The 26,665-nt window shown below is 37.7% G+C and overlaps 1 protein-coding gene across 7 annotated transcripts in view; it reads left to right on the top strand.

Annotated features, from left to right (window-relative positions):
- The window catches only part of NLGN1 (neuroligin 1), a 293,532-nt gene that overhangs the window by 68,762 nt on the left and 198,105 nt on the right, over positions 1 to 26,665 (top strand). The gene's annotated exons all lie outside the window — the stretch shown is intronic.

The following is a 26,665-nucleotide window of genomic DNA, read 5'->3' as shown; positions in this document are numbered from 1 at the left end:
TCCTGTTCTGTATTTTATACACCAGTGGGAAGATTAGATATATGTGGATATCAAGTGTTGGGGTTGTTGGGGGTTGGACTAGATGATCTGGGGGTTGGACTAGATGATCTTTTGAGGTCCCTTCCAACCCATAGGATTCTGTGATTCTGTTTGCTACTGTAGTTGATTTTTAATAACAATTACCCCATGTAAATGTTACATGCTCTAAGAAACCTCACCAACACATCTTGCTTTGTAACAAGAACCTCGCCTGATTTTTTTTGAAGCCTTTCTTCCTCTTGCAGTAGACTTGGATAGTTTATCAGGATAAAAGTAATTATTATTTGTAGAACTAATCTTATGAGAAGACTTTTTAAATGATACTTTTGCAAAATAATAAGGCTGAATTTGGCGTTTAGTTTTTTTTCAGAGGAAAATAAAACACTTGTGGGAATGACAATGCTATGCTTTTCAGAACTGTCAGGGTTAATTACACTATACTTCCTCTAAGGCAAATTAGTTGTGCATAAATATTTATCAGATTTTTTGGAGAATTTGCTAATTTCTTTTTACATCTTGTTGCTTGATGGGCTGAAGGGCTTGTTAAAATAAGCCTGGAATGAGATGATTGCAGGCTGTTAGGTTGTTATTGCTGCATTCGTGGTATCCAGGAAAACTTACTGTTGGGAGATAAGCTGTTTGTTAATTGAGACTGGATGTGCTGTAATGCTTAGATAATTCAGTGAGCAAACACTGGAGAGGGAGAGCAAGCTCAATTTTCAGTCTTGCTTTTCATGTCTGGTTGTGAAACCGCTGACAGGTCAGAATTCATGGGAGGATTGGGAGGACATCACAGCTTTATTTGGCAGTTTTAATGAATTCCCCCAATGTCAGCTCCTCACCACTGTGTAATGGATGAGTTTGTTCCCTTTTGCTGTTTGCTGTTATCTTGAGGACACATCAACCTTAGCTGAGTTGTCTATTCAAGAATATCCAACCATGTGTTTAGAAATTCCCTTTGCCTCTGTGGTGATTCAGGCTATTCAGGAGGCTTTGTGTAATACTGCCCTGGGATTCAGAGCATCCATGAGGTTGCTTGGCTTGGCTGATCAGAAGCAATGAGCTTTGCCATCATCCAAGTAATGATAATGCTAAAAAAGAATATAGGTTTTGGATCACTTGTCACTTGCATCTGTGGAACAGTTATTGAAAGCCCCTGTTTTGTACGTACCATGCTATGATGTTATATAGGGATTTGTCTACCATACTCTTCCTAAAACTATTTCCTTCTGAATGAGTATGAATAATGTCCATCACACATGGCTAGAATTCTCCCATATCTTTTCTGACAAGCACAATTCGGTTATGCAGCATATGCTTTTCTTTTAGCTGGTCAGTTTAATTTGTTTTTAATACATACTTTAATCTGTCATGTATGTAAAGGGACCTAATGGTTTTGGGCTATTTTGCACTTTGAGTAGAGTTTTGTAAGTGTTATGATGTCATAAGTTAATTTCTGAACTTCTCTCTTAGTCTCAGACAGCTTTCATTCTTTCTCAAATGAAATGTGGTACTAGTAAGATATTCCCTCAGATACTGTATTTTTGGTTTGTAGCCTCTACAGGTCAAAAGTACTCTAAATAACATGGGGACTTTTCACTGAGGTCATCTTCTAAAGCTTTTCAACTATTGGTCTGAAAAACACTTGTTTTCGTCAACTCTAGTTGACTACTGAAACTTTGACTTTTTGAAGAAAAAAAGGGATTTATAGTGTCTGTATTCTGGGCAAGGTTTGCAAAGCAACTTTTCTGTGGGATAAGTATGAGGTAAATTAGTAAGTCCAATGTAGTTTCTTGTTGCTTTGTTTTTTAAAATGAATCTCAAATGTTGTTAGAGCAGTTGATGAATAACGTGGATAAACTTCATGTTGACAGTGCAAAATCCATGATCATGATTGTTAATTAGAAAGTGTTTGGTGCTGCTCAGAGTTTAGCTGGAGAGTACTGGATTATTTCTTATCATATTAGCTGCTTTTCACCATGTGCTGGCTAAGAAACCAAAATGTTTATATGTTTATGGAACATGAAGGCAGTCCAGTTCAGCTGCTTCTGGCATTCTCTGGTTGGAAAACACCTAAACAGTTGAAAGCAGGAACAGTCTGCATGACTTTGTTATGGCATGAGATATTTATGATAAAATGTTATCATATGCATTGTTTTGTTCTCATATTAATGCAATGGTGAGAGGTACACTTTGCCTTAGAATCAAATGCAACTTGACATGCAGTTATTTGTCATCTGGGTTAGATGCATATGGAAAATACTGCAAGCATCAGTTCACTTGATTATTTTTAAGTGGCTTTAGACTATGTATGTAGAACATTTTCATTCATTGAACTCTTTTCAGCTCAAACATAATATGTAAGACAACTGCTTCACTAGCATTCAATTATTACAATTATAACCTTATTAATGTTGAATCTGCTTTTTGCCCCTTGTACTTAATAAATAGCATTTAAGGTTTGTTTGGGTATTTTTTCCTAGAGCAATGTGAGCATTGCCTTATTTAAGAAAAAGAAAAGCAAGAAGCAGAGAGCATATAAAATATGCAGAGAAAAGGCCATTGAGAAATTTTAGTGATGTGGTAAAAAGAAATGAGGGCTCATTTACTTCTGCATAGCTTTTCAAAGCTTGGGTCTGAATTTAGGATTTGTGACTGCTACCAATAATGTTTTAGGAAGTGAAAGATTCTAAATACCAGGTTACTTTGTTGGTGATGCTAGTCCATGATTCCTTCCTTCTGCTGATGTAGTAAGGAAAATAAGATGAGATTTTACACAAGTGTTCTTTCATCAGGTCAAAGTAACAGCTAACTCCATGCTAAGCTGATGTTGGAAAAAACTTATTTCAGATTATTTCAGTGATATTAATAAGTTCTACTGAATTTCAGTTTTTTATAGGTAGCACCCAACTTCTTTTTCCAACTAGCCTTCCAGGCCTATTTAAAGATATTACTTACTACCTCTCTATTTAAACCTTGTTTTTCTGACATCTGATCATTACAGTGATAACCCTGTTTGTTTTAAGGGAGCATCCAGAAGCGTAGATATCTATCTGAAATATTGCTGAAATTTCAAATGTTTTCTCCCATGAACAGAAATCACTATTCAGGGCTCCAACAACAGCTCACGTCACCCTTGGCAGTGCTGACTAACAGTATTCCAACTGAGTCTGGATCCTGCTTTGCCTTTGTTTTGGTTCTAACGCTGCATTGTGCAGTCTGGGGAACAAAAGCTTCAAAGTGCACCCCAATATAATGTGAAATTAATGTTCCTTCATCAAAGCTGGAGGGAAAAGCTGGAAAGAAGAATCATAATATAAAATAGTAAGTTAAGTCACTTTTTTTTAAAACCAATATACACCTAACCAAATTAATCCATGTTGGGTATTTCACATCAAAAAGAGCATAAACACAAATGAGACAGATTAGTACAATTTGTTTTCTTCCCTAATATTTTTTTCATGTCTGCTGAACTGTCTGAGCTAAAGTTTATCTTTTTATCACCCAATTTACATCAGAGATGTTTCAAATATGACCTTTTAGAAGCTGAATGAGTATCTCCTTAAAAAAAAGACAAGATAGCCCTGTAGATCCAGATGGTATGTCATGATCATATTACCTGAGCATTTTACAGGAAGAGATGAATTTCTGGCAGGAACACATGACACGTGTCACCCTGCAGACTTTGGTTGAAGCACAGCCATGAGTTAGACGTTCTGTCAGGTGGCAGAGGTAAAGCAAGGAGCTGGCACAGAGATGCACAGACGTCATGATGTGTCTTCTTTATGTATGTATGACACATACAGATTCACATAAACACATATAGTGTTATTTTTTAACAACTTTGGCTCATTTTTCTTACAAGTAAGACAGCTGAAAGTAATCTGAGTATGTTCATGACATTAAACATTTCCACAGGGTTTTATAGAAATAGGATAGAATAGTAAGCAAGAGCTGTAATGAGCTTATATTTTTATCCTATATGAATAAAAGGATGAGTGTCACAATTGATTTGTTATTTTGCTTGCTTTGAGTAGAGGAGCCTGTACTGTCAGGTACATTTATTCTGGCTGTACTTGTGGTCTAGGATGTAAAATATCCTGGAGGATATTTTTGCCAGAAAGGGTACTACACAGTTGTGGTTTTGTCATGCACTATTGTCACAGTTTGACTCAGGTCCGACAACAATGCTCTTGATCCCCTCCCCTACCCACCCAGGTAGGAAAGGAGAGAGAGAAAAAGAGAGAGACTTGGCTGGATTGAAAACTAAACTACACAGCTTTAATTAAAACACTAATGAATGATACAAGAAAGTATATATATACAATTATATACAGATATATTCAGGTATGGGCAAAAGCCTCTCGCCTCCCCCCACCCCAGCAACTCCCACAGCACTTCCCTGAATTGGGAAGAGTCCCGAGGAATCCCGAAGCTGCTGCTGGAGAAAATGGAGAGTGATAAGGATCAGCCTAAAGGTCGATGGTGATGGATGAACAGAGTCCTCCTCGGACGCCGGCCATGGACGGAAGAGAAGGGAAGAAGAAAAAGGAAGGAAGTTGTCTTCTGTGATCTCTGACCTTCCTTTGAGCTTACTTAGATACATGGAATGGAATATCTTTGGCCAATTTTGCTGTCTGTCTAACTCAGCCTCCTACGGGGGGTCACAGATCTCCCCACAGTGTCTGAGCCCCAGAGTGCAGGTGCGGCCTTGAAGCCTCAGTAGTTAGAAAAACATTCCACTGTCTTATCAGCCTAGCAGAACACACTGTTGCTAGTTACAAGAAAGCTTACTGAAAAAAAAAAAATCAGTAAAAAGAAAAATTGGCTTCATCCTGGCGCAAACCAGGACAATTATAGGAGGTCCCACTGACCAAGGCCGATGGGAAAGCTCTAAAGCTTTTGGCTTACTCTGGTTAATGTCTGATTTGCAGCACTGCAGCGGAACTGTAGGGTAGAAGGGGGAAGAAGCTAAATAGATATAACTTCATGTGTGTACAGCTCTTGAGCCCTCATTACAGGAAAGACATAAAGCTCTTCAGAGGGTCTAGAGAAGTGCCACAAAGATAATCGAAGGGCTGGAGCAGCTCTGCTATGAAGACAGGCTGAGGGAGTTGGGGCTGTTCAGCTTGGAGAAGAGAAGGCTCCAGGGACAGTTTATACAGCCTTTCGGCGCCTGGAGGGGCTACAGGAAAGCTGGGGAGGGGCTTTTCACTAGAGAGTGTAGTGATAGGACAAGGGGTAATGGTTTTAAACCAAGAGAGGAGAGATTTAAGTTAGACATCAGGAAGAAAATCTTCACCATGAGGGTGGTAAGGTGCTGGAATAGGTTGCCCCAGGGGGGTTGTGGATGCCCCCTCCCTGGAGGTATGCAAGGCCAGGTTGGATGAGGTGTCCCTGCTTATAGCAGGGAGGTTGGAACCTGATGATCTTTAAGGTCCCTTCCAACCTTAACCATTCTATGATTCTGTGATTTTTCGCTTTCTTTTGGGATAACAGTGGTCCAAACATGATATAACCTTTGAATTATTCATCACACAGACATGTTGAATGCCTGACTTTGCAGGTTTGCCCGGAGAATGTTTTCACATGGTTTTGCAAGCGCTCAGAGTAAATAGACCACTAATTTTAGAGAGAAGCTTTGGTGAGTCTTAATTTGAAATAACAAGCAAGGTTTCAGAAAATATTGTAAAGCAGATCAATATCATTTTGGTTTACATGTAGAAGAGTGAAGATGGTTTCTCACTTACTCTGAATGAAGGTGGTTAAAATCCTGTATCCTCAGCTCAGTCCAGTACCTGCTTCTCTTGTGGATTTTATTAGTGCCATTCATATTAATATAAGGCCTACAAGAAAAATCTTTGGCACTTTATTTTAATAAAATTCTCATATTGGCTCCTGTTTCAGCAAGAAGGGAAATACTTGTCCCTCTTTGCTGTAACATCCATTGTAATAGTCTTAAATGCACATGATCATTATAACAAGCAACAAGAATCAATGCTACTGATTAATGTAATATTGCATGTTAATGAGCCGTGTTCGTGTAGCATGTAGAAGGCTGTATCCTTGAGACGTATTTAAATAAATAACATTAAGAAGAAAGAAGCCTTCATAACTAAATGGTTTTAACTTAAGACCATAAAAATCAATGAAAATGGAAGCTAAAGCTCTTGCTTATCTATTAATTCAGCACTGTGCCTTCTCCAGGTCAGTGTTACAGCACACATGGGGCAAAATATCCTTGAGTGATTTTGTACAAGATCACTGCAGTAGCCAGACAGTGAGATAAGGTAGAGATAGACTGATAGAGATAGGCTTTGCTCTGAAATGGCCTGGTTTCATGGGTTTGCATCAAAGCCCTCACATTCTCCAGTTCTTGTGTGTGATATATCACTGCTATATAAACCTTTGCTTATGTGGCCATCTAATTTGTAGGGAAGGCAACCTTTGAGCTGACAAGCAGTTTTAGGTCCTTTCCAGGCCCTGTACCAAAGGGAAATGTATGGGTGAAACTGCACCAATATGGTGTAAATGGGATATCTTTCCCAGATGATTGTGTTAATAGAAGTCGGCAAGTGTTTTCCTATCCAGTCTAAAACTTTAACAGAGGCATAATAATTTCATTAGTAAATATGCTTCTGTTTTTTAGCTTGATCCCATTTACATTCTTGGCTTTTCCTGTATCTTCACTGCAGAATCTGTATGTTTTCCAAGCAGTAACACCACAAACTGCAATACTAATCTAGGTAACATCCCACTAAAAAGGTATGGTGTAGCTTTTTAATTTCATTGCCCTGTGCTTACAGTCTTCTGATAGTGTCCCTCCTTTATCATTATGTCTTCCACCTTTAAGAATATTAAGCTGCAGAAGTCAATTTTAATTTGTTATATTTATGGTCACTGTAAACTCCTCTGCTGTGAACCCAAGCTGAAGTTCTCTGTGGAAATAGCCCTGTCTGTCCTGTAATCGTAAGTGTCATATTTGAGGATGACAGCTTCAAAGTTTCTGGGGAACATGGTTCTCATGGGATGTTAGCGTTGTGAAGAGGGGGCTTCCTACAGGTGTTTCAAATCAGTTCCTTAGAGCATTTTGAAGTGTAACATCAAGACCTTGAATTTGACTGAATATTCTATAGGGAATAAGTGTAGAGAAAGAAGAAGGGATGGCACATCGTTAGCTGTCGAGATAGCTAAGAAATTAAGTGACTGCATTTTGAATTAATTGCAACTTTTCATTCACATACCAAAAAAAGGCATGGCTTTGCCAAGGGTTCACAAGCATCAAGGTACCACTGACTTTTACTAGAAGACCATGCTGACCCCTTGTATATTTACTTTCAATGCTAAGGTAGTGATTCTGGAATGAAATTTACCTTGAACTTTGGTTGCTGAGTGCACATTGCCTCAGGGAGCACTACGGTATGGGAGCCTTCTGGTGTGTAAGGTGTTAGGCTTCTGTTCCTCATCATCTTAGCCATTTGTTAGATTTTTTGTGCTATTAGAGTTTCTTGTTAAATATTGCTTTAGATTCTTTTATTCTTCCCCTTCCCTCAGTTAATTGTAGTTTCTAGTTAATTTATGGTGTGATTCATACCTGATGGTTCTGGTCGTTATGTGAGAAGTGTGCTAGAGGGAAATATGTCTTTGTAAGCAAGGTTATATATTTCTTGAATATTTTATAAACAGCACATGATGAAGAATTCATGGTAAGGTTCTGGGAAAAAAGAACCAGTTGAATAAAAATGAGTGCAACTGGTAATTTAATACTAGCAGGAAAGACAAGATTTCTCTAGTAAAATTTGTGTCATGAACCTGAATCTCTAGCTACAGTAATTGCAAATGAAATATTTTTATTCTGCACAACCAAATGATTCATGGGATAGGTACATTTTCACCCTAAAACACCACAAACAATTGCATTGTTTCTCTTATACTCTCAGGTGTCTATCTGCCTTGGCAACATGTTTGTGCAGTTGCAGTGTTGTATGGCATCAAACTGCTAATAGTACTGATTTTAGCAATTCAAAAGGAGGTTCATGGGGCCTCTAATCTAGCAAGCCAGCTGGCATTTAGAAACTCTGTTTCAGCAAGGAAGCAGCTTGTGGGGTTTTTTCCCTCTGGAAGTCTAGTCTACCTTGGAAGAAGAGTCTTCTGAACAGGAGGCTGGCCTTTATGTGAATTCCTGTTTTGGCAGCTGCATTGAAAATTCACCCTTGCATGTGTTCTACCTTTCTGTCTCAGAGCTGGTGCTGTCAGCGCTTGTTTGTATCCATAGGATGTCTGATGTCACCCTCATGGTTCATGGTGACCCACTAAGCTGAGATGTTCTATGCTTCTTTATGAGAAGCAGAGGAAAATTTGTCTTTTGTGGACCAAGGAGAAATGTTGAATAGCTGTGAGAGGATTATTTTTACCCAAGAGGTTTAGCATGTCTCAGTACAAAGCCTGTGGATTACTATTTTATAGTAAGCAGCATTCTGGTGTTAGACTGTACCTAAAAGGAGCAACAAGAACACTCTGGTTACCCCACACCTGAGTGAAGAGTTTTGCTGTGTGGATGGGAGATGGGTTACAGAGAATATCCAGGCAAAATCCCCCTTCAAGGCAGCAGTGAAGTAAAATTCCTTAATCACGATGGACTGGTTAAATGAAAATTGAGTAAGTATAGAGCCAGATTTGTTTTTTAGTGGTTTAGGAATAGCTTCATTGGAATTGACTTTTATAAACTCAATAGAGTGAAAGCAGAACAAATGAGAGGAGTAGGACTTTACAGTTAGGCTGTTTTCTTTTTTTAGGTGATGAGTATTAGTGACCCATTTATATTTTGGACTTTGTGACAGCTCCAGAACTCCCTTTCTGACAAAGACATAAAAATCCATTCTAAACATGCTATGGAATCATTGGGAATTGTAGGAAAAACAAAAGCAATATTGATGGAGTTAACAGAAGAGACCCTTCTTTCTTCCTCAAAATATATATGCTTTTCATTTATATATAAAATCACTCAAAAAATGCAAAGAGTAGATGTGAGTTTCCAAAAACCTTGGAAAGGACTTCCAAAATCAGCACAAAGGCAAAGATTATGGGGGGAGGGGGAAAGAAAAAGAAAAAAAGGAAAAAACATCCAGCATGGGGATCTCCCCATAGATCTTTTGTTTGAAGATGATTTACGAAGTGTAATGATGAAAGTTAATCATCAATTGCCAGGATAAAGTGTTCTGAACTGTGATGATAAAGACCTGGATTTCATTTCTTGATATTTTGGTTTCTTTTCTTAAGTGTCTGTACTTACCCTTCCAGGGAACAATGCAAAAAGTTCTTGCATGTACCCTGGCAAAAAGGTAGGATTTGAAAAGAGAGAGTTGCACACAAAGATGAGCTGCAGAGGACAGGAGACAACAAGATACAGAACCAAAATTATAGTTTTGCTGAGGTTTGGGTTAGTGTGGTATCGAGACCTGAAAATAAAGATAAAAGAACACTCTATTGATGTAGTAGTAAATGTAAGAAGTGTAGTCTCTCTGCTGCAGCCAGAATAATATTCAGATCACAAGCAAACAAGGAGAATTGCGGTGGAAGGATGGGTGGACAGCTGCAGGAAAACCCACTTTTTAGTGCATTTTTCTTTAAACTGGAGCAAAGATATTTCTTTTTACTTGAAACATTAAAAAAATAAGTAATTAAGGTGGTTTTAAAGACACCAGTAGAAGTTTGGAAAGGTTGAAGTGTAAACAGAAGGGAGAAGGAGGAGTAAGAAGAATGCAAGGTGACTTGCCTGACAGGATCTTGAAGAAAGGCTTTTTTGCACACTTCAAACGGATTTTACCCTTAGCATGGGTAAGCGTCAGTTATGGTGTTTGAAGTTCGTATCTGGGCTCACTACTTGATTCTGTAGCAGAGGTTTGTCTTGTTTTGACAGGGTGTGGGAAATAAAGAGGGTGCGTTTATTGCTTTTGGATGCATCCCTTTTTCCACAGAGAGCTGGAAGTTTTGCTTCTTCCTCCCCCCACTCCCTGTGGCAGCACGTAGTGACTCAAAAACATTACAATAGCTGTTTCTCAGCAAGCCTTGGAAAATACTTTTCAGCCAGTTAGCAGGAGAAAAATAAAAGCTCTCTTGTTTCAGGCCTTACCAAAAGAACACAAGTACTAAGCCAGGGAGCCTGCCAGGACCAAGTGTGGGAGACTGAGGGTGAGCCTGAATGAGAGGGAAGTGTCCCCTGTGCAGCATCATCTGTGCCACGTACTCATGAAGATACAGGTGCATGTCTAGCCTTGTGCAGCTGCTTTTGTTTTCTACAGAGACTCTTTTTTCAGTATAGCTGATATTGCGCTTAAGTTATGTTTGTTGTTTTTTTTTTTTTAGCAGACTACATCCTCCACAGGCTTCTCAAAATGAAAGATAGAAATGACCTCTGAGACTGCATGTGCAAGGCCAACACACATGCATGATATTGTTCCCAGTGGAGGGCACATGGAATGACATAGACATGCTGTGCTTTGTTGTAGCCAAAAAATCTGCAGTTCCAAGTAGGATACTGCTGTACTGTGTCATGGTTAGATATGTCTTCTAAGGGAGAAAAGTGATAAAGCACAAAACCTGCATTTAATGTGTCCTTGTACCTGAGTCAGTGTTAGTTGTACACTCATTATGCCTGCCTTGAGCCTACAGAGCAGGGCTCAACAGGGATGTGAAGGGTACAGCTCTTTCATGCTTGCCCACTGCACAGCAGCAGATGTTTTCTGTGGTGTGTTGTGCAATAACTGGTTTTATTCATACAGTGAGATTACTCTGTGCTGAGTAGTTGTGACTAAAACCAAGTGGGAAAACATTATTATGAACTCTGAAGGGAGATGAAGCAGTGGAAGTAGCATCTGGATGCTTACCTTTCCAGCTTTTTAACAACTTCCTATTTGAAAGACTAGAAGAAACCTAGAATATTTTCAGTATTTCCACCACTGTAAAAAGTATCATAGCCACACAGAGGAAGAAAGGAATAAACAGCAGAAAAAGGTAAAGAGCATACACTTCCAATTATGTAAAATAATTTCACTTTGAGAATTTTTATAATAGAGGGGCTAAATTATAAGGCTTCATAAGAAACCTTTTAGACTTCTTGGTGAGGTCTGTCTTGTATTTTTGTGTTAATCATGAAGCTGCTTTTCCCAAGGTCACAAAATATGCAGAAAATGTCAAAGCTTAGTGTAAATGACTGGGAAAAAAATGTCTGTTCCTTGGTGTTTCTTGGAAGAAAAGGCTTAGGAGAAACAATAAGAAAAATATACTGTTTAATAGCAGTTGGCTTAAGATAGCGACACAGTAAGGTAGAGAAAGGGATGTTGAGCAGCTTTCCCAGAAACAAAGCTATTAACAACTGATCACTAATGAGTATCCCCACTTTTTTTTTAAATTTTCTTTGCAAAATTATGTTGAAATAGCCAACTACTAGCCTTCTTAAAGTTGGGTGGGTTTTTTGGCAGATCTCGCAGGTGGATAAAATGCATGTCACTTCTCAGTGCTTTAAGTACATGCAGGTTTGGCGAAGGAGGAATGTACAATGAGATGAGAAATTTTCAAACTGCTTCTGCCACACTTTTGTATGTGACCTCAAGCAAACCCTTTTCTTTTCTCTCAAATGGAAATGCAAAAAACATTTGTACTTCAAAGGTGGGTTGTGATCATAAATTCATTAAGTTAAAAGAACTACTCAGACACACACGGGTGTTGTAAGAACAATGATAAACACAAGATATGTTTGAGGTAGAGAGAAGTGAGGGCCAAAAGTGGAAACGGTGCTTAACTCCCTTCTGTGCCTCTCAAAATTTATCCAACTGCTCCTAGCTCAGATCTCAGAAGACCCTGAGTCTGTATAACCCTATAAATTGCAATTAATGTTGAATTTGCACAGTAGTTGAACCTTTGACTTTGTCTTTCCTCTGCTCAGCCTTGAAAAGCTGCACAAAGCTTCTGTTTCTGACCACTCTGCAGAATTATGCTCAAGTTGCCTTATGTTACACCTAGGTTCTGTCTTAAGATACATTGCTTCTGCAGTGGGTCCTCCTATTTTTTCCACTTATATCATATGATGTCTGGATGCTAGGTTTAATCTCAAACAGTTCACTGGCATATCTGTTTATTTTCTCATTTCTTTACATATCTGTTCACTTTCCTGTTTTGTGAGGTCTAGAAATCAATTTTAGCATAGTTGTATCATGTCTTACATCCACAGATTCTGATTCGTTTCGGTTGCCATCTGTTGTATATTTTGAATCTTTGCATTGTGCTTCTTATAATCTGAAAGTCAAAAATGCACATATTGCTCCTACTACTATGTCATTATATGCTTAGCAGGCCCAAAGGCCAGTGTTAAATTTCCTACCCTCTTGAAAAATCCATGAGTATACTGGCTTTTGACATGTATGTAATTTTATCTCCACCTTTGTCATTAAGCCTAGACATTTTTTGCAGCATTGTTTTCAATGTATTTATATTTCAGAATTTAGAATGATGATTCATAAAGTGCATAGCTTGATATTTTTAAGAAGAAGCTTTCTACTATTCATGAAATGCAGGCTTTTAGGAAACCTTGTTAGTTGCAATATTGTGTGTGCCATGTTTGCAGTCTATCAGATATTCATGGAGTAATGGGGCATACTCTCCAAAAGTTGGAATTCTTTTTCTTTTGGCTGTGCAGCAGAAGAGTAGTGTAACTTGGATCACGCATTGTCTTTATCTGTACGAAGATCTGTTTTAGCAATGGGAAGTTTTCCAGTCCAGTAGGACTTTTTCTGTGGGTGAAGTCTCTAGGAACATGATTCCTTCTTGTTTGTAAGTAATAGGAAGGATTCCAAACTGAATCCTGCACTTATGGCTTCCCTGTTCATCCTAATGACATTTTTAAAAGTGATAATATAACAACATGTACTTGATGAAGAATCATTTTGCCATAGTAAATACCTGATAGACAGTTGCCATAGCTTTGTCTGTATTAATTTCAGTTGTCATAAATCCAGGTCAGTGTTTCAGTGCATGAATCTCAAGGAGTACTGGAAATCTTCTTTAAAATATATTCTTTCCAAAAAAGCAGCACGTAACTGCATGGTATAAATTTCTCAGCTTTATTTCAAATCCTCTAATAAAACAAGGAGCACAAAAAGTCCTATCCAGCCTCTCCAGTAACTCTTAGCCTAAAGGAGCTAAGAGTTTTACACTAAATCAAATTCTGCATAAAGGACATCACAACCTTAGTTTTACTCGTAACAAAGAGAATAAGAAAATCCCATTTTGACCATACTCATCCTTTTGTTGCAAAAACTGTTGGAAACATGCAGCAAGAAGTAGTCAATCCTTTTTTCCTCTTGTAGACACCTCTAGCCACTGCCTAGGGAAAGGATAAGCTATATCCAATAGTACTCTCCCATTTGCATTTCTTCTTCCATACTCCCCTTGTGACCCTCTGTTAATCCCTTTCATCCTCCAAAGCCCAAGGAAACATACATGTAAAGTTACTCTTACCCTTTAACTCTTTCAAAAATAAAATGCTGCACTGCATCTGAGAAATGCTTTTTATATATGTGCAAGTGCCTGCAATATTTCTTAATAGATTTCAGACATCTAAGTGCTGTGTGAAGTACTTATTTTTAATAGCAAAATGTTGAGCTAGGATCAGCGTGTGTTTCAGAAAACATGGTAAAACAGAAATCCATCCTTTTACAAAAGGCTACCAAAGGCTTATGAACCATATGAATTCCACTTAGGCTTCTAAAGTAGGGCATAACTGCAACTTGCTTTTGTAATATGGGCCTTGTCCTGGCTTTCTGGCTTTTTCATTTTAGAAAAGACTGTGTTTATATTCCCTTGGGGCCATTTCAGGGAGTCATGGTTTACTAAAATGGATCTAGAGCCATAAATACAGCACCACCACCATCCCCCCTTCCTTATAATCTAGCTACTATGTTATAATGGAAGGGTTTTAACGCAAGGGCTGCCTGCCTCACTCATTTTCAGGTTTAACAGTGGAAAGAAAAAGATAATTCTGCATTTGTTTGCTATGTCAGTCATTACTATTAACAAGCAAAGAATCAATCTCTAGCATATTTCTAATAGTCATCTTAATGCGGGTGTTTGTTTTTTTTTGTTTGTGTTTATTTCATTGGTTTTTTTAAAGATAGCATTTCAAATGTCATCAGAGCTAAAACAGCTTGATCATTTATGATGGTAATAAACATACTTACCCTTAATTTTCAAAACTTCAGCTTTTTATATTAGCAATAAGAAGCAAGTATAGGATCATTATGGCTTAGTGCATTTCTGGTAGCTGAGATTTGCCTCTGATCACAATGTGAACTTCTTTTTTCTATTAACAATCATGATTAGTCACCCAATTAGTCACCTGATTATCTTAAAATTAGTGCTATCAATGGGTATGTTTTCAGAGCTGACTGAAATGTCGTGTTTCTGGCAGTGAGTCATTCGCATGGCTTTGTCAAATGCGGGATGACTTGATGGAATATGCCTTCCTTGCCTTTATGTTGAAATATAGGAAATCCAAAGGTTTTCAAGACTGCCAGAGTTGTTCCATACAATTTTCCTCAAAACAAAGTTTAAGAGGGAGACTTGATAAACAGGGTTGTCCTGCCGGCTACTGATTTGTTAAGTAATCTGTGGTGTTCACCAGGGCACAGATGCAGTCGTGTCCGTGCACTTTGCTCCTGCTGCTGTGGTGCAGCCTGTCTCCTTCCTGGGAATCAATATCCATGTTTTCTCCTGACGGTTGACCAGGCAGACTCATTTTTATTGGGCCTGAAGGAGAGAGCAGCTGGAAGTATTCCCGTCGCTCATAGCCAGGCCAGTGCCTGAGGTGCCTGCTTTTAATGGAGCTGCTATTTTATCTGCAGCAGGAGCTGTCCATTGCCCTGTCATCAGTTTTCTATTCAATAAAGTAGGTTAAACAGGGGAAGTCTTTTGCATTCAGTATTTGCACTCTCTGGCATTATCTTGCTTCTGGACTTCATAATCCAAAAGCATGAATGTGGTAAGGAAGATGGGAGCAGTTAGCTTTGGTCTCCATTCAGGCAAGATATTACTGTGTTTAAGTATGATTTCGATGTAATGCAACTTTCAAAACTAGTAAAGAACTTGGATATATATTTACTGACATTCATTGTGACTCATCAAGTAAATCATACTCATTTTCCAAATTAGTACTGTACGCTTATCAAATATGTACTTTCCAGACAGCTGTGGCCCATTAAATACATAATTTTCTTTTTAAGAAAATGAAAAGTCAAATATAAAATGAATTTTTTAGCAAAAGGACATTGGAGCATTTTTGAAGTGAGAAATTTTAGTTGGTGGGTATAAAATTACTGGTCATTTTGGCCTGGGTAAGCACGTGTAACAAGACAGTATACAGAACCTCATGATACCAAAAGGATCCAGGTTTTTAGATATCTTGTTCTCCTTTCATAGACCTCAGTAATGGAATGTTTACCCTGAAGGAATATAGGAGGGGAGGATCTTAGAGGCCTTCAATTCAAGCTCGAAACCCAAAATATGCTCTACAGTTTATTATTTGACATAATGGATTCAACTAGTTGGAAGACTTCAAAGGTTCTGTGAATTTTGCAAATGACACATGCTTATTTGAATCACCCATCTGTGCTTTCAGTGACTTGCACTAATACTCAAGAAAATACAGTATCAGACATGTCATTGTAATTCTACACAGTATGTCCACTTTAATGAGAGTTTAAAAATTCAGTTCTTCCTGGCTGCATGAAATGAACTCCATGCAAAAATTAACAATGACCTGACAAGTTTTATAAAACTATAAAAATTTATTATGTCAAGAAATGAAATTTTAAAAAAATGTTTCATGTGAGGGATGTATACTCCTCACCACCCATGTCTATCTAATTCTAATTTTTGGAAACTGGGAGTGGGATTCATCTCCAGATTAAGACACTGTCATGCAGAAGTCACACTGTAGCTGTCTGCATGAACAATAATTGGTTTTCATTTATCTAGAATAGTAACTGTAAAGTTGTCTCTACTGCTTTGCATTGAAACATGAATAATCTCTGCTTTTTAACAATTTCTGACAATATAAACCTATTAAATTTCTTCTCTTAAGCAGTTTTGTTTTGTCTACATAGAACTCGGATTATAGTAATTACTTTAAAAACATATAAGATTGCATTACAGTGATAACTGAATAGAACTCTCAAAAACTTTTAACATAAAAAGACTTAATATCATTCATCAGTGATCCTGAACTCTATTGATTCCAGGAAACCAGATTTAATGAATAAAAGAAAAGTAACTACATTTGATTATTTACTTTTGGGGAGTTGCTACGTTCATTTTCTTTTGCTTTCAAACTATTATGTCTGCATCTAGTCCTTCTCCATCAGATAGATCAAAATTGTACACAGAAAATCCCAGGAGAAAAACTATTCTTAACTCACACTGACAGCAGATGTAGAAGCCATCTATGCCCACATGCCTTTCTAAAGCTTTCTCCTACATCTAAAATGTGAAGTTAGTCTACCCTTGGTGCATCTATATATCTGAAGGCATGAGTTAAAAACTCACAGACTCTATTGAAGCTAATGGGATTGTTCCCTTTATCTACATTAAATACCATGTCTTTGCCATTTAGTTAGTAATCCCTTAGCTGAAGAGTTGGAATGGATCTGTCTAACATTCCTAAAACTTCATTGAATCCACAGTGCTAACAAACTGAAATAATAAAACTGTAAATTCAAATTTTTGTGTCCTGCTATGGAAATGACTCATTACTGGTGCTGAAGTGAAAACCAGGACCAAGATTATCTTTAGAGTTGGGTCTATAAGCACAAGCAACCCTTGCTGCCTGGTAGGAACAGGCCACTAGCTGTCTGTTACAGAACTAGCTTGCACTTTTCCCAGTTATTTTGGTGGTTGGTTAGTGTGAAGTATTTTTCTGGTGGCAGTGGTTTGCTGTGCTTGCTGTGGGCATTAATTCTGCTCAGCAGGATGAAGCTTGGCTTACTGTGGTATTTTTTCATTAACTGTGGTTAGTGAAATATCTCTGCTCAGATGTTCGCAGAGATACTTCTCACAAATTTCCTTACTTTCTAAAGAGGTTATGTCCTGGTCATACAGAGGGCTACTTTTAAATAAACTTTAATAATTATCACTAAAAAAAATTTAAAATGATTATAAAGAAACTAAATATTATGTGTAGTTGTTGTGAAATGCCGTATTCGTACCCATTTAGCTACTGATTTTTGTAATCAAAAGGACCCATGTGTGAAATCTTGGACTGTCATTATTAGTTGTTACTACTATGTAAATTCTCTGTACTTGTTAGGGAAAAGAAAGTACCTTTATTCCAGTAGGATCAACTTAAAGAGAAACATGGCTCAGTATAAAAACCCTGGTATCTGTGTTGATGTTGTGATCCTAAGCTAGTAGATTTCTGAGAGTTTGAGTACCTTTTGTCCAATTTTGAGAAATGTTATGCTTTTATCTGCTGGGCATTTTGCTGTTTTCCTCCAGAGAACAGAGTTATTGTCAGCAAACAAAGAATTAGAAATGTCATGCTGTCCCAAACCTGACAACTCTCACCTAAATGGCTGTTGTGATAATGGAAGCAAGGGCTACTCTGACATTTTGCTCTTAAATTTGCTATGCTTTTTGTAAATCATATATTGTAGTCCTAAGACTTGACATTTTGTAAATCTCTTCTGTGTTGGTGATCATTTCCTGTTCACCAGCTTCTGTGTTAAGTTATTCAATTATTAAATAGTAAGCATGAAGGCAAAGTTTCTACTAGAAGGGTTTTGAGCTTTTTGTCTGTACAGGAGTCGACAGTAGCTGGGTAAATATGTGGTCCCAAGGATCACTACCTGTCTGTAGGTTCTGCTAGATTGGAAGTGATGTGCTGATTTCCTTTCATGCTCCATTCAGTATAAGGATTTTATCTATCCATTTGGGAATCCTTAGTATAACATGCAGAGCAAGTCAACTGTAGTTTCAAAACAAGTGCCATGCTAATATTGAAAACATGTCAAAATGAAAATTATTTTTCTTATGACAAGTATTTGATCCCACTAATCTTCAAGTGCTGGCTGTGTTGTTCTTGTTTTGTGAGTGCTCCATTGCTGAGATGTTTTGAGCTTTCCTGCCTAAAATTATGCTCTTCTAAAAATACAGTATGTAAATATGAGAAAATAAGTGAGGCAAGGCACTTTTCTTCTGACAGCCTTTTACATAAGTGCTGCCCCCTCAGCTCTCCCATCACTGTTTCTCATAGCTATGCACTTTGATTCTGTCAAAAGGTGTGGTAATGAGAGCAGATATAATTATGTTTCTAGAAGCTGGTGACCACAGTCTCAATTAAATAGTCTTTTAAAGAGGCTTTGAAAGCTTTAAATAGTAGAGAAACTTGACTTGAAGTATCTTTATTCTTTTAAAGATCCAAGTTACTGGAAAGGCTGTAGTTTTGAACACCAGGTTATTAGTATCAGTATTATTTTTAAAACTTCTTTCTATTTCAATAATGCTCAGAGCTTCAAATTTGTAGGACAAATTTCTTCTATGTTAAAAAGTCATATAGAACCTGCCTGTAAGTGTGAATGTATGCATATATTTACATAGCCATATGTAACTAAAATAAAAGCATCCACCTGGACCTTCCAGGAAGAAACATTGTTATGTGAATGCTTTAAGACATTTAAATAGGACTGGCTGTGCAGCTGAATGTAATGTATCAGAAGTATTATCACTGTCCTTGAGATTACAAGAGACAAACCTGGATATGACAGTAAGAAGGAAACTCCATGATTTAGATACCAGCATCAGCATTAGATGATTGGGAACTTCTGGCCAAAGCTGAAGACAAGCCTTTACAATTAAAGAAAGAGAGTGCTGTTCTAATTTAGCCTCCTGTGCATGACTCAGTATACATGACACCTATCTTGGCCAGTCGTTTTAGAATCAGTTTTTCTGTGCACTACTTAAAAACATGGCAAGAAATGCAGTGATTTGGAGCTAATACAAGGGAACTGAAAGGTTGATCAATAAAGTGATTAGCCTATGAACTTCGTGCCCCTTTGAGTGTTTGTGAGAGGGCTGGATTACAACACAAAACACTTTCCTCCCCTTTACCATTTCTCTGAAGAAATTCAGCTCTGTGGGGAAGCTGGAGAAGTTTTACTGACAGTGGCTCTTTCAGAAAAGTAAGAAAACATGCAAATTATTTATGATTTCTGTGGTTTGCAAGAATGTGGATTTCTGGATAGTAAAATACTGCACAGGTTGCAGTGGTACAGTGAATTAAAAAAACCCTTTGGCTTAAAACCAGATGACATGAAGTACACTGAGGAGAGGGGTGGGAGGACTTACTTCATTCCAAACTCTATATGAAAATATTATGCACAATTAACTTGATTTTCTCTGCAATGTTCAATTACATGGTTACATGAAGACCATTTTGCTCTGCTATTTAGGCTGTGAAACTGGGTCTCTAGAGAGCTGGGCTGTATGCTCAGCTGTGCCATAAACAAAACTATATAGCTGCTGTAACACCAGCCCCTCTAGTTAATAGAATTAGTTGTGGAGAAGGCTTTTCCAGCAGAAGGCAGACTGACAGTGTTTGTGCCTAGCAAAGGTAAGGACTTTTGCAAGAATTCCAAAGCTATCTCCCCTGCCAAGACCGCTGCTCTGGTTTAGTTTTTTTCCAGAGAAATATATGTAGGGGCAAGATCACAAAGGTTGTGTTTATTTGTCCAGTCGTTTTGGGCTGAATCTGAGAGGAGACCTCATTGCTCTCTAGAACTGCCTGCAAGGAGGTTGTAGGGAGGTGAGTGTTGGCCTCTTCTCCAAGTGAATAATGCCAGGACAGAGGAAATTTCCTGAAGTTGTGTCTGGGGAGGTTTAGATTGGATATTAGGAAGACTTTCCATACTGAAAGAGTGGTCAGACAGTGGAACAGCCTGTCCAGGGTGTGGTTGAGAACACCATCCTTTGATGTATTCAAGAAACACGTAGATGTGGCACTTCAGGGCATGCTGTAGTGGCTGAAGTTGTGGGGTTTTTCATGGGTGTTTTTTGGTGGGAGGTGTTTTTGTGGGATTTTCTTGGGTTGCTTGTTTGTTTGTGGGTTTCTTTGGATTCTTTTGTGTTCATGGTTGGACTTGGTGATCTCAGAGCTCCTTTGCAACCATAATTTTTTTTGTGAAATTCTATTTGTGGATTAGATTTATTCACAGAATAATTGGGGAAAGTTAGAAATTTGGGATTCTTATTCTTGCTTAACTTTTATTTCTGAGATGACCTCCTGGCCCAGAGGCAAATAGGAGCAGTTCTGTTAATGGTAGTGGATCTATCTTTATATTACTAGGAGTTTTAGCCTGTTGACTTTGGAGAACTTACTCAGAGGCTTAAAGTTAAGCATGTGCATAAGTCTTCATTAGGACTTGGAATGTAGTCATTACCTGGAGAGAGAGAATTGATTCATGATCTGAAAGCTCAGGTGGTGGAACAGCTGGGTAACGTTGCATTCAATTCGTTATAGCAGTATGTCATACAAGAATATGACTATCTGTAAAACAATATGAATTATTAATGTAAGTAAAATGTTAAAAGCTGCATTTTTATATAGGCAAGTGAGGTGGAACTCACGTGGTGAATGCTGAAACTAAAGGCAATCTAACAGCTTACAAATATCATTCGTCATGTCTGTCACCTGCCCCTTCCTCACCTCTGGAGCTTTTTGCTCCAGCTGCGTTGTTGGGCTTTGTTTTTCTGTGTCACCATTGGCTGACAGAGTCCTGCTCAGTTTGAAGCATCCTTTTCCTCAAATGTAATTCCAGTGGGTGGGACAACTACTGCTTTGTTACAAGCATCTCTTCCTTTCCATACTTCTGATGGAAAGGAAATAAATGAATGTCTTCCTCTCCCATCTCCAATATAAGTGTTTTTCCCTTTTGGCTAAGACAGGAGCCATAAAGTCTAGAATAATTATCAGGCTCTTGGCTCTTCCACTGAATTGCTTCCTACTTGTACTGAGTATATTCCATGCACGACCTGTGCTTTCCTTGCAGCCCTGTAGGGATTAGCAGGCAGCTCACCTAGAATATTAGCTTTATATTTTATGGAAAGTTAGGAAAAAAGTACCCAGGCTGCCTTTGAATCAATCCTTGCAAATCTCTTTCATGCTTCTGGTACCTGCACTGCAGTGCAGAGTGGAGCTTCATCCACCCAAATAACCTTCAGGTAGGTTGCTGTAAGGGTGCCCAATGCAGACAGACATCCAGAGGGATAAGAGGTGCCCACTCTGTGCAGCTTCAGGGCTGAGCTTGGCTTTGTGGAAGGCCCCTCGGGCACCATGGCTCACCCAGCAGTCTGTACCCATCTGCCTGCTTTTCCAGTAATGCTGCATGACTCCATGAAAGACAGATCATGTTACCAAAAACCTTCCAGAAAGGGAACTGGATTTATAGAGTGGTCTATTGCAAAAGGTGTGGGATTTAAAGAGAGTTGACATGAAGCTTGGAGTGGCTTACAGGAAAGCTGGAGAGGGACTTTTTGTGATGGCATGTAGTGATAGGCCAAGGGGGGAATGTTTCCAAAGTGAAAGGGATTTAAATTAGATGTTAGGAAGAAATTATTTGCTGTGGGGTTGGTGAGACACTGGAACAGGTTGTCCAGGAAAGCTGTGAATGTCCCATCCCTGGAAGTGTTTGAGGCCAGGTTGGATGGGGCTTGGAGCAACCTGATCTAATGAGAGTTGTTGGTGCTCATGCAGGGGACTGGGACTAGGTGATCTTTAAGGTTTCTTCCAACCTGAACCATTCTGTGATTCTATGACTTGGGCTGCTCTCCACAGGACCTGTGAGCATGAAGTGCCTTAATTTCTGAGAATACACTGAGTTCCAGGCTGCACCTAAAAAGAGGAAGCAGAGAAGCAAAACTCTGCCTACATTCCCAGTTTCTGATCTCACTTAAATTCACACAAATCTACTGTTCAATAATGAAGTTCCTTCAGATTTAAGGCAAATCAAGATCCAGCCTGTGTGATTAATCTTGTGAGTAAAGAGGTTTAGGATTAGACATTCTTTCTGTGTGACACTTCAGCAATATGGTGTTATAAACGACACAGCAGGAGTTAGTCTTGAAGTGTCAGAATAGCTGCTTCAGTGACAAAGCACTTGTACATGTAAATTTTCAAAGAAAGTTGGCACCCCTTTTGTGGGCTCAATTTGCACCTGTCATTCACCTCCAGATGCAAATTTGAGTTACTTGCAGCTCTAATTACAGTACTTGATTGTCATCACAAATCAGGTAGTTAGATGTGAAACGACTGAGGTTTGTGCCGTCTTTTGTTGTTAAAACATGAGTGTAACAGTTATGATCTGAAAGCAAAGTCAACCAGGGCTTTGCCCTGTTGATACACTCTACAAATAAGTACAATATGAAAATAAAAGGAATTTAAGGTAGAATAATAACAAGGAAATGAGTGAACATGTGGTGTAAGCAAGACAGTAATAAGGGGAAATAGAAAATAGATTATTTCATCTATTACAGCAAAGTATTATAATAAAAAGAGATACTTCTTCAGTTAAGTATTTTTTAAAGACACATTTACCTTCAAAATCTCTTTTCTATAAGGAATTCTAGTTTTTCTATTTGTGCTGACAGCTTTCTAATTTTCAAAGATTATTTTATCAAATTATACATCAGATGACTGTTAGGCTGTATCTTTCCAATTTGTCACTACATTTATCAGAAAAATCATTATAGTTATGCTTTAATTTCAACATAGAAGAATTTTATTTTTTATTTCACTGAAAATGTCGAGGTCTGAAGATTGTTCATTGTAATTCTTAATTAGTTTATTTTTAAACTAAAAAGAGGAGACAGGTACAACATGTTATTGTGCCTCAGCTAATGTCTGCTAGACTGTGATAATTCAGCACAGTTTTGTGGGTTTTTTTTCAGTTGGGAGTCAGTTGCATAAAGATGACAGTTAAAATAAGAAAGGGTTGCTTATTTTATATTTGGATCTGAGGGTGGGCCCTAAAAAGGGGAGGTAATTTCACTCTGCAGATCTTCAATCCTTAATTTAAAAAATGAACTAATGAAGGATAAATGGTAATGGATGGGTGGACTAATTTGTCTGAGTTTAAAGATAAATACATAAATGCATTTAACATGCACTACCAGATTCCATGGTGTTGCAACCCACTTGGTGATTTTTTTCAAATACCTTAGTTATTTCAGCAGTCAGCCTTAATCTCATTTCTTTCCCTTTTTGTACAGACACTCTAACTCAAGGAATGATTGTTACTATGGAGATTTCTAAATTACTTGGTCCATGGAGTCTACTTAACCTAATGTAAAAGGTCCTTTCTTTTTTTTTTTTTTCCTCTTTCCCACTTTTCTCATTACCAAAGGAGAACATTCTGGCTCGAACAATGGCTGTATATTTTAGCCCAGATTTATTAAGTTTAGAGGATTTGTACTGTTGTTTTACAAAATGGTGTCAACTTGCAGGATGACTTTTAAAATGATGAACAGCTTTCCCAGGCCAAAAAGCTAACGACATCCACAGCTTCCGTGCCTCCCACACACGCACGCCGTCCAAAAGGCCACAGATAATTTCTGCCAAATCAAGACCATAGAGAATTTATAAGCAGCTTTAATGTATTTGGGAGCTAAAGCACCTTAGTCTTTCATCAAAGGGAATGATAAAAACCAGAATTAATATGGCTGGACTTTAATTATTTCTGAGGGCATAATTACTCTCTAGCTAACTGGACAGGAGATATGTTATTTCATTTCCTTTGAGCCAAGGAAAGTCATCTGCAAGCATATAGTAGTCAACTACTGAGACTTTAAAATGCATCATGTTGCTTCCTTAGCATTGATTGCAATAAAAATAGAATAAATTCTTGAATAATACTGTAAATAATGTAAGAACTTCCTTCTGCACATGACATTCCTTTAGCTTTTGTAGCAAGACAGTTCACTGCCTTTAGGAGACATATGATGCAGGAATCACTTCTTCCCCTTTTTAAACTGACTTAGGGACCATAATTAGCATTAATGAGACTTATGGGTGTGCAGCAACATGAGGCTAAAAGAGACCAAACCTGAGAGCCTTTGATAAAGAAATTGTCTTTGCATCAAGATTTTAGAGGCTTTAGTATCCTCTCTTTTCCTCATTATTTGAGGTACCTGATTGCTTAGTTAATATTTAATATTTATTACATGAACTTTTTCTAGAATTTAGGCCAGGACAATAAGACAGCATATATATTTGAAGGCTTATGTCTCAAACACAGTAAAATGGTATTTTTGTAATTTATGCCCATTTTTGTAAGGAAAATACTCAAGGAGGGGGAATAAGTGAGCCTTCATGAAAGGTGAAGAGAAGCTAGAGTGGAACAAAATCAGAAATAATTGTAGAAAAACAGACTTTGGGTAATCATTATTCTATAGAAGGTGTACTCCTTTTTTGTTTCATTGGTTCCTAGTCCATCATGTCTTAGTATCAGAAAACGTCTCTTTCATACTAGAAGACTGTTAGGGGTGCCTGGTGGGTCTGCCATGTCTCCATCAGGGAAGAGTCCTTCTGGTTGGAGGAGGTGGCAACCAGAGCCCCTGTATTGTGAAACAGATACACAGCTGTGTTAGAAAGCATGTTGGATATTAACTTAGACATAGGTCAGCCTCTTTGTGAAAGGAATTGTATATAATGTGTATTCCAACATGATTATAATTTTTTATGGTTTTCAGAGAAATTCACAACTGTATAAATACTAAAATTACTTAGGTTATTTTTAATAGCCAGCCTCAATTATGCTTCACTGTATTGTAAAATCAGACATGATATGAGATCAGTCATTTGTGTTGAAGTGTTTGATGCACTGTGTTGTTGAGACTTGGAACAGTGATCTGTACAAAATACCTCCCAAAGGGCAGCTGTTAAAAAAATGTAACATAAATTTTCTCAGTTTAATCCAGAGAAGAAATTGCCCTCTTTGTGCAAGTTACTTGGAGAAATGTGTGCTGTTTGCCTTTCCAAATGCTACTTTGTTCTTTTCTGGTTACTTTTAAAAATTTAAAAGATAACAAGAAGCCATTAAAACTGTGTAAGTATGTATCTTTGGCTGTGTCTGGCTCTGCATTATTAAGTGCATAGCTCCATTAAGTGTATAGTTCTTAGAATTTTAAGTCCATTCTTCTTGTTCACCATGCTGAAAACCCACCATGAAATTTCTGTTATTCTTTGCATACATCTTTTACTTTTCCAGTTTTATTCTTTCAGAAGTAAAGTTGCTACAGTATGAGAATGTTGGACAGCAAGACATTTCAATGTGTGTATTTGAATAGGGTCACATTCTCTAGACACCATGTATTATAAATGTTATATTGAGGGCTGGCATTAGGAGAAGCTATTATATTCACCAAGGTTCTGCACTATGTTGCAGAATGGTTGTTGCAGGTGTGACTATGAAATTGCTCATGTTTAATTTATGATGTATAATTCTAGTGTTCTGTATTTAGAATGAAATTAAAACTATACTCCTGACTGAGTCAGTAATTAAGGTGTTCAGCTTTGGTTTTCAATACTATGGTCCAGTTCCTGTGTTCACAGTTAAAACCTCATGGTACTTCACGGGTTGTTTCTGTTTCTCAAATCCATGCACCTGATGCAAACATTTTATGATTTTTTTTTTTTCAAATACATCACTCAAGTACATGGTATTTTTCTGATAAACAACAAGTTTAATTCTAAATGACTAATATCCTGTAAAAAAAAAAAGAGAGCTTTTCAAATACAAAGGTTTTAATACTCACAGTGCTTAGAGTTAATGCATGTCTCTTGCCTACACCTTCTGCAGATATCAACACACACTGTTCATCTCCTTTTTGTTGTTGTTGTTTTTGTCTATTGCTATTCTATGCATGAGAGAGTTCTTGTTTTCTACTCTGTGCTTGGCTGGCTTTTTCTGTTTTTTTACTTAGTCCCTTGTTTGTACTGATTGCTTTTTTGCATGCAAATTACAGAATGTCATGGAAATGAGAGAGCTCTGAAAAAAAAGAAAAGATAATGCTGAGTTTCAACTGTCTTTTGTTTGTGCGTAAGTGTGTAAAATATATGTGGAACTATTTTCAGAATAGCCTTTGACTTTCCTTCTGGTGTATATTATTAGTAAAGGTGGAGACATTTTCCCCATTGCAAAATCCGATTAATCTGTTAAGAATTGTTAATAATACAGATATTGGGCATGAAAGAATTTTGTAATTTATAGAAGTAAAGAATTATTATACTGTGTGTTTTGCCCATGCTGAAATTTCAATTCCATATTCAATTTAACTTTTGTGCATGAAATCCTGGCCCCATTGAAATCAGTGGCAAAAGTCATTGTCTTCAGTTGGTCTAGGATTTCATTCTCATTTCTAGTTGCTGTATGGATTTTCGTGTTTCTTTACAAATATCTCAGCAGGTAGTCAAAGGTTTCAAGGGAATCTACAGTTCTGTTTAAAAGAGAATGTAATGAGTGTATTAAAAAAAGATCCAAAAAAAGAGAAAATTAAAAATGATAATAATAAACTCATGCTTATCTTT

The sequence above is a fragment of the Chaetura pelagica genome, unplaced genomic scaffold (assembly GCF_000747805.2).
Source record: "Chaetura pelagica isolate M959 unplaced genomic scaffold, ChaPel_1.0 scaffold648, whole genome shotgun sequence".
NCBI classification, from domain to species: domain Eukaryota; kingdom Metazoa; phylum Chordata; class Aves; order Apodiformes; family Apodidae; genus Chaetura; species Chaetura pelagica.
Note: the sequence above shows the minus strand (reverse complement) of the source record. Positions and strands in the feature narration are given on the sequence as shown.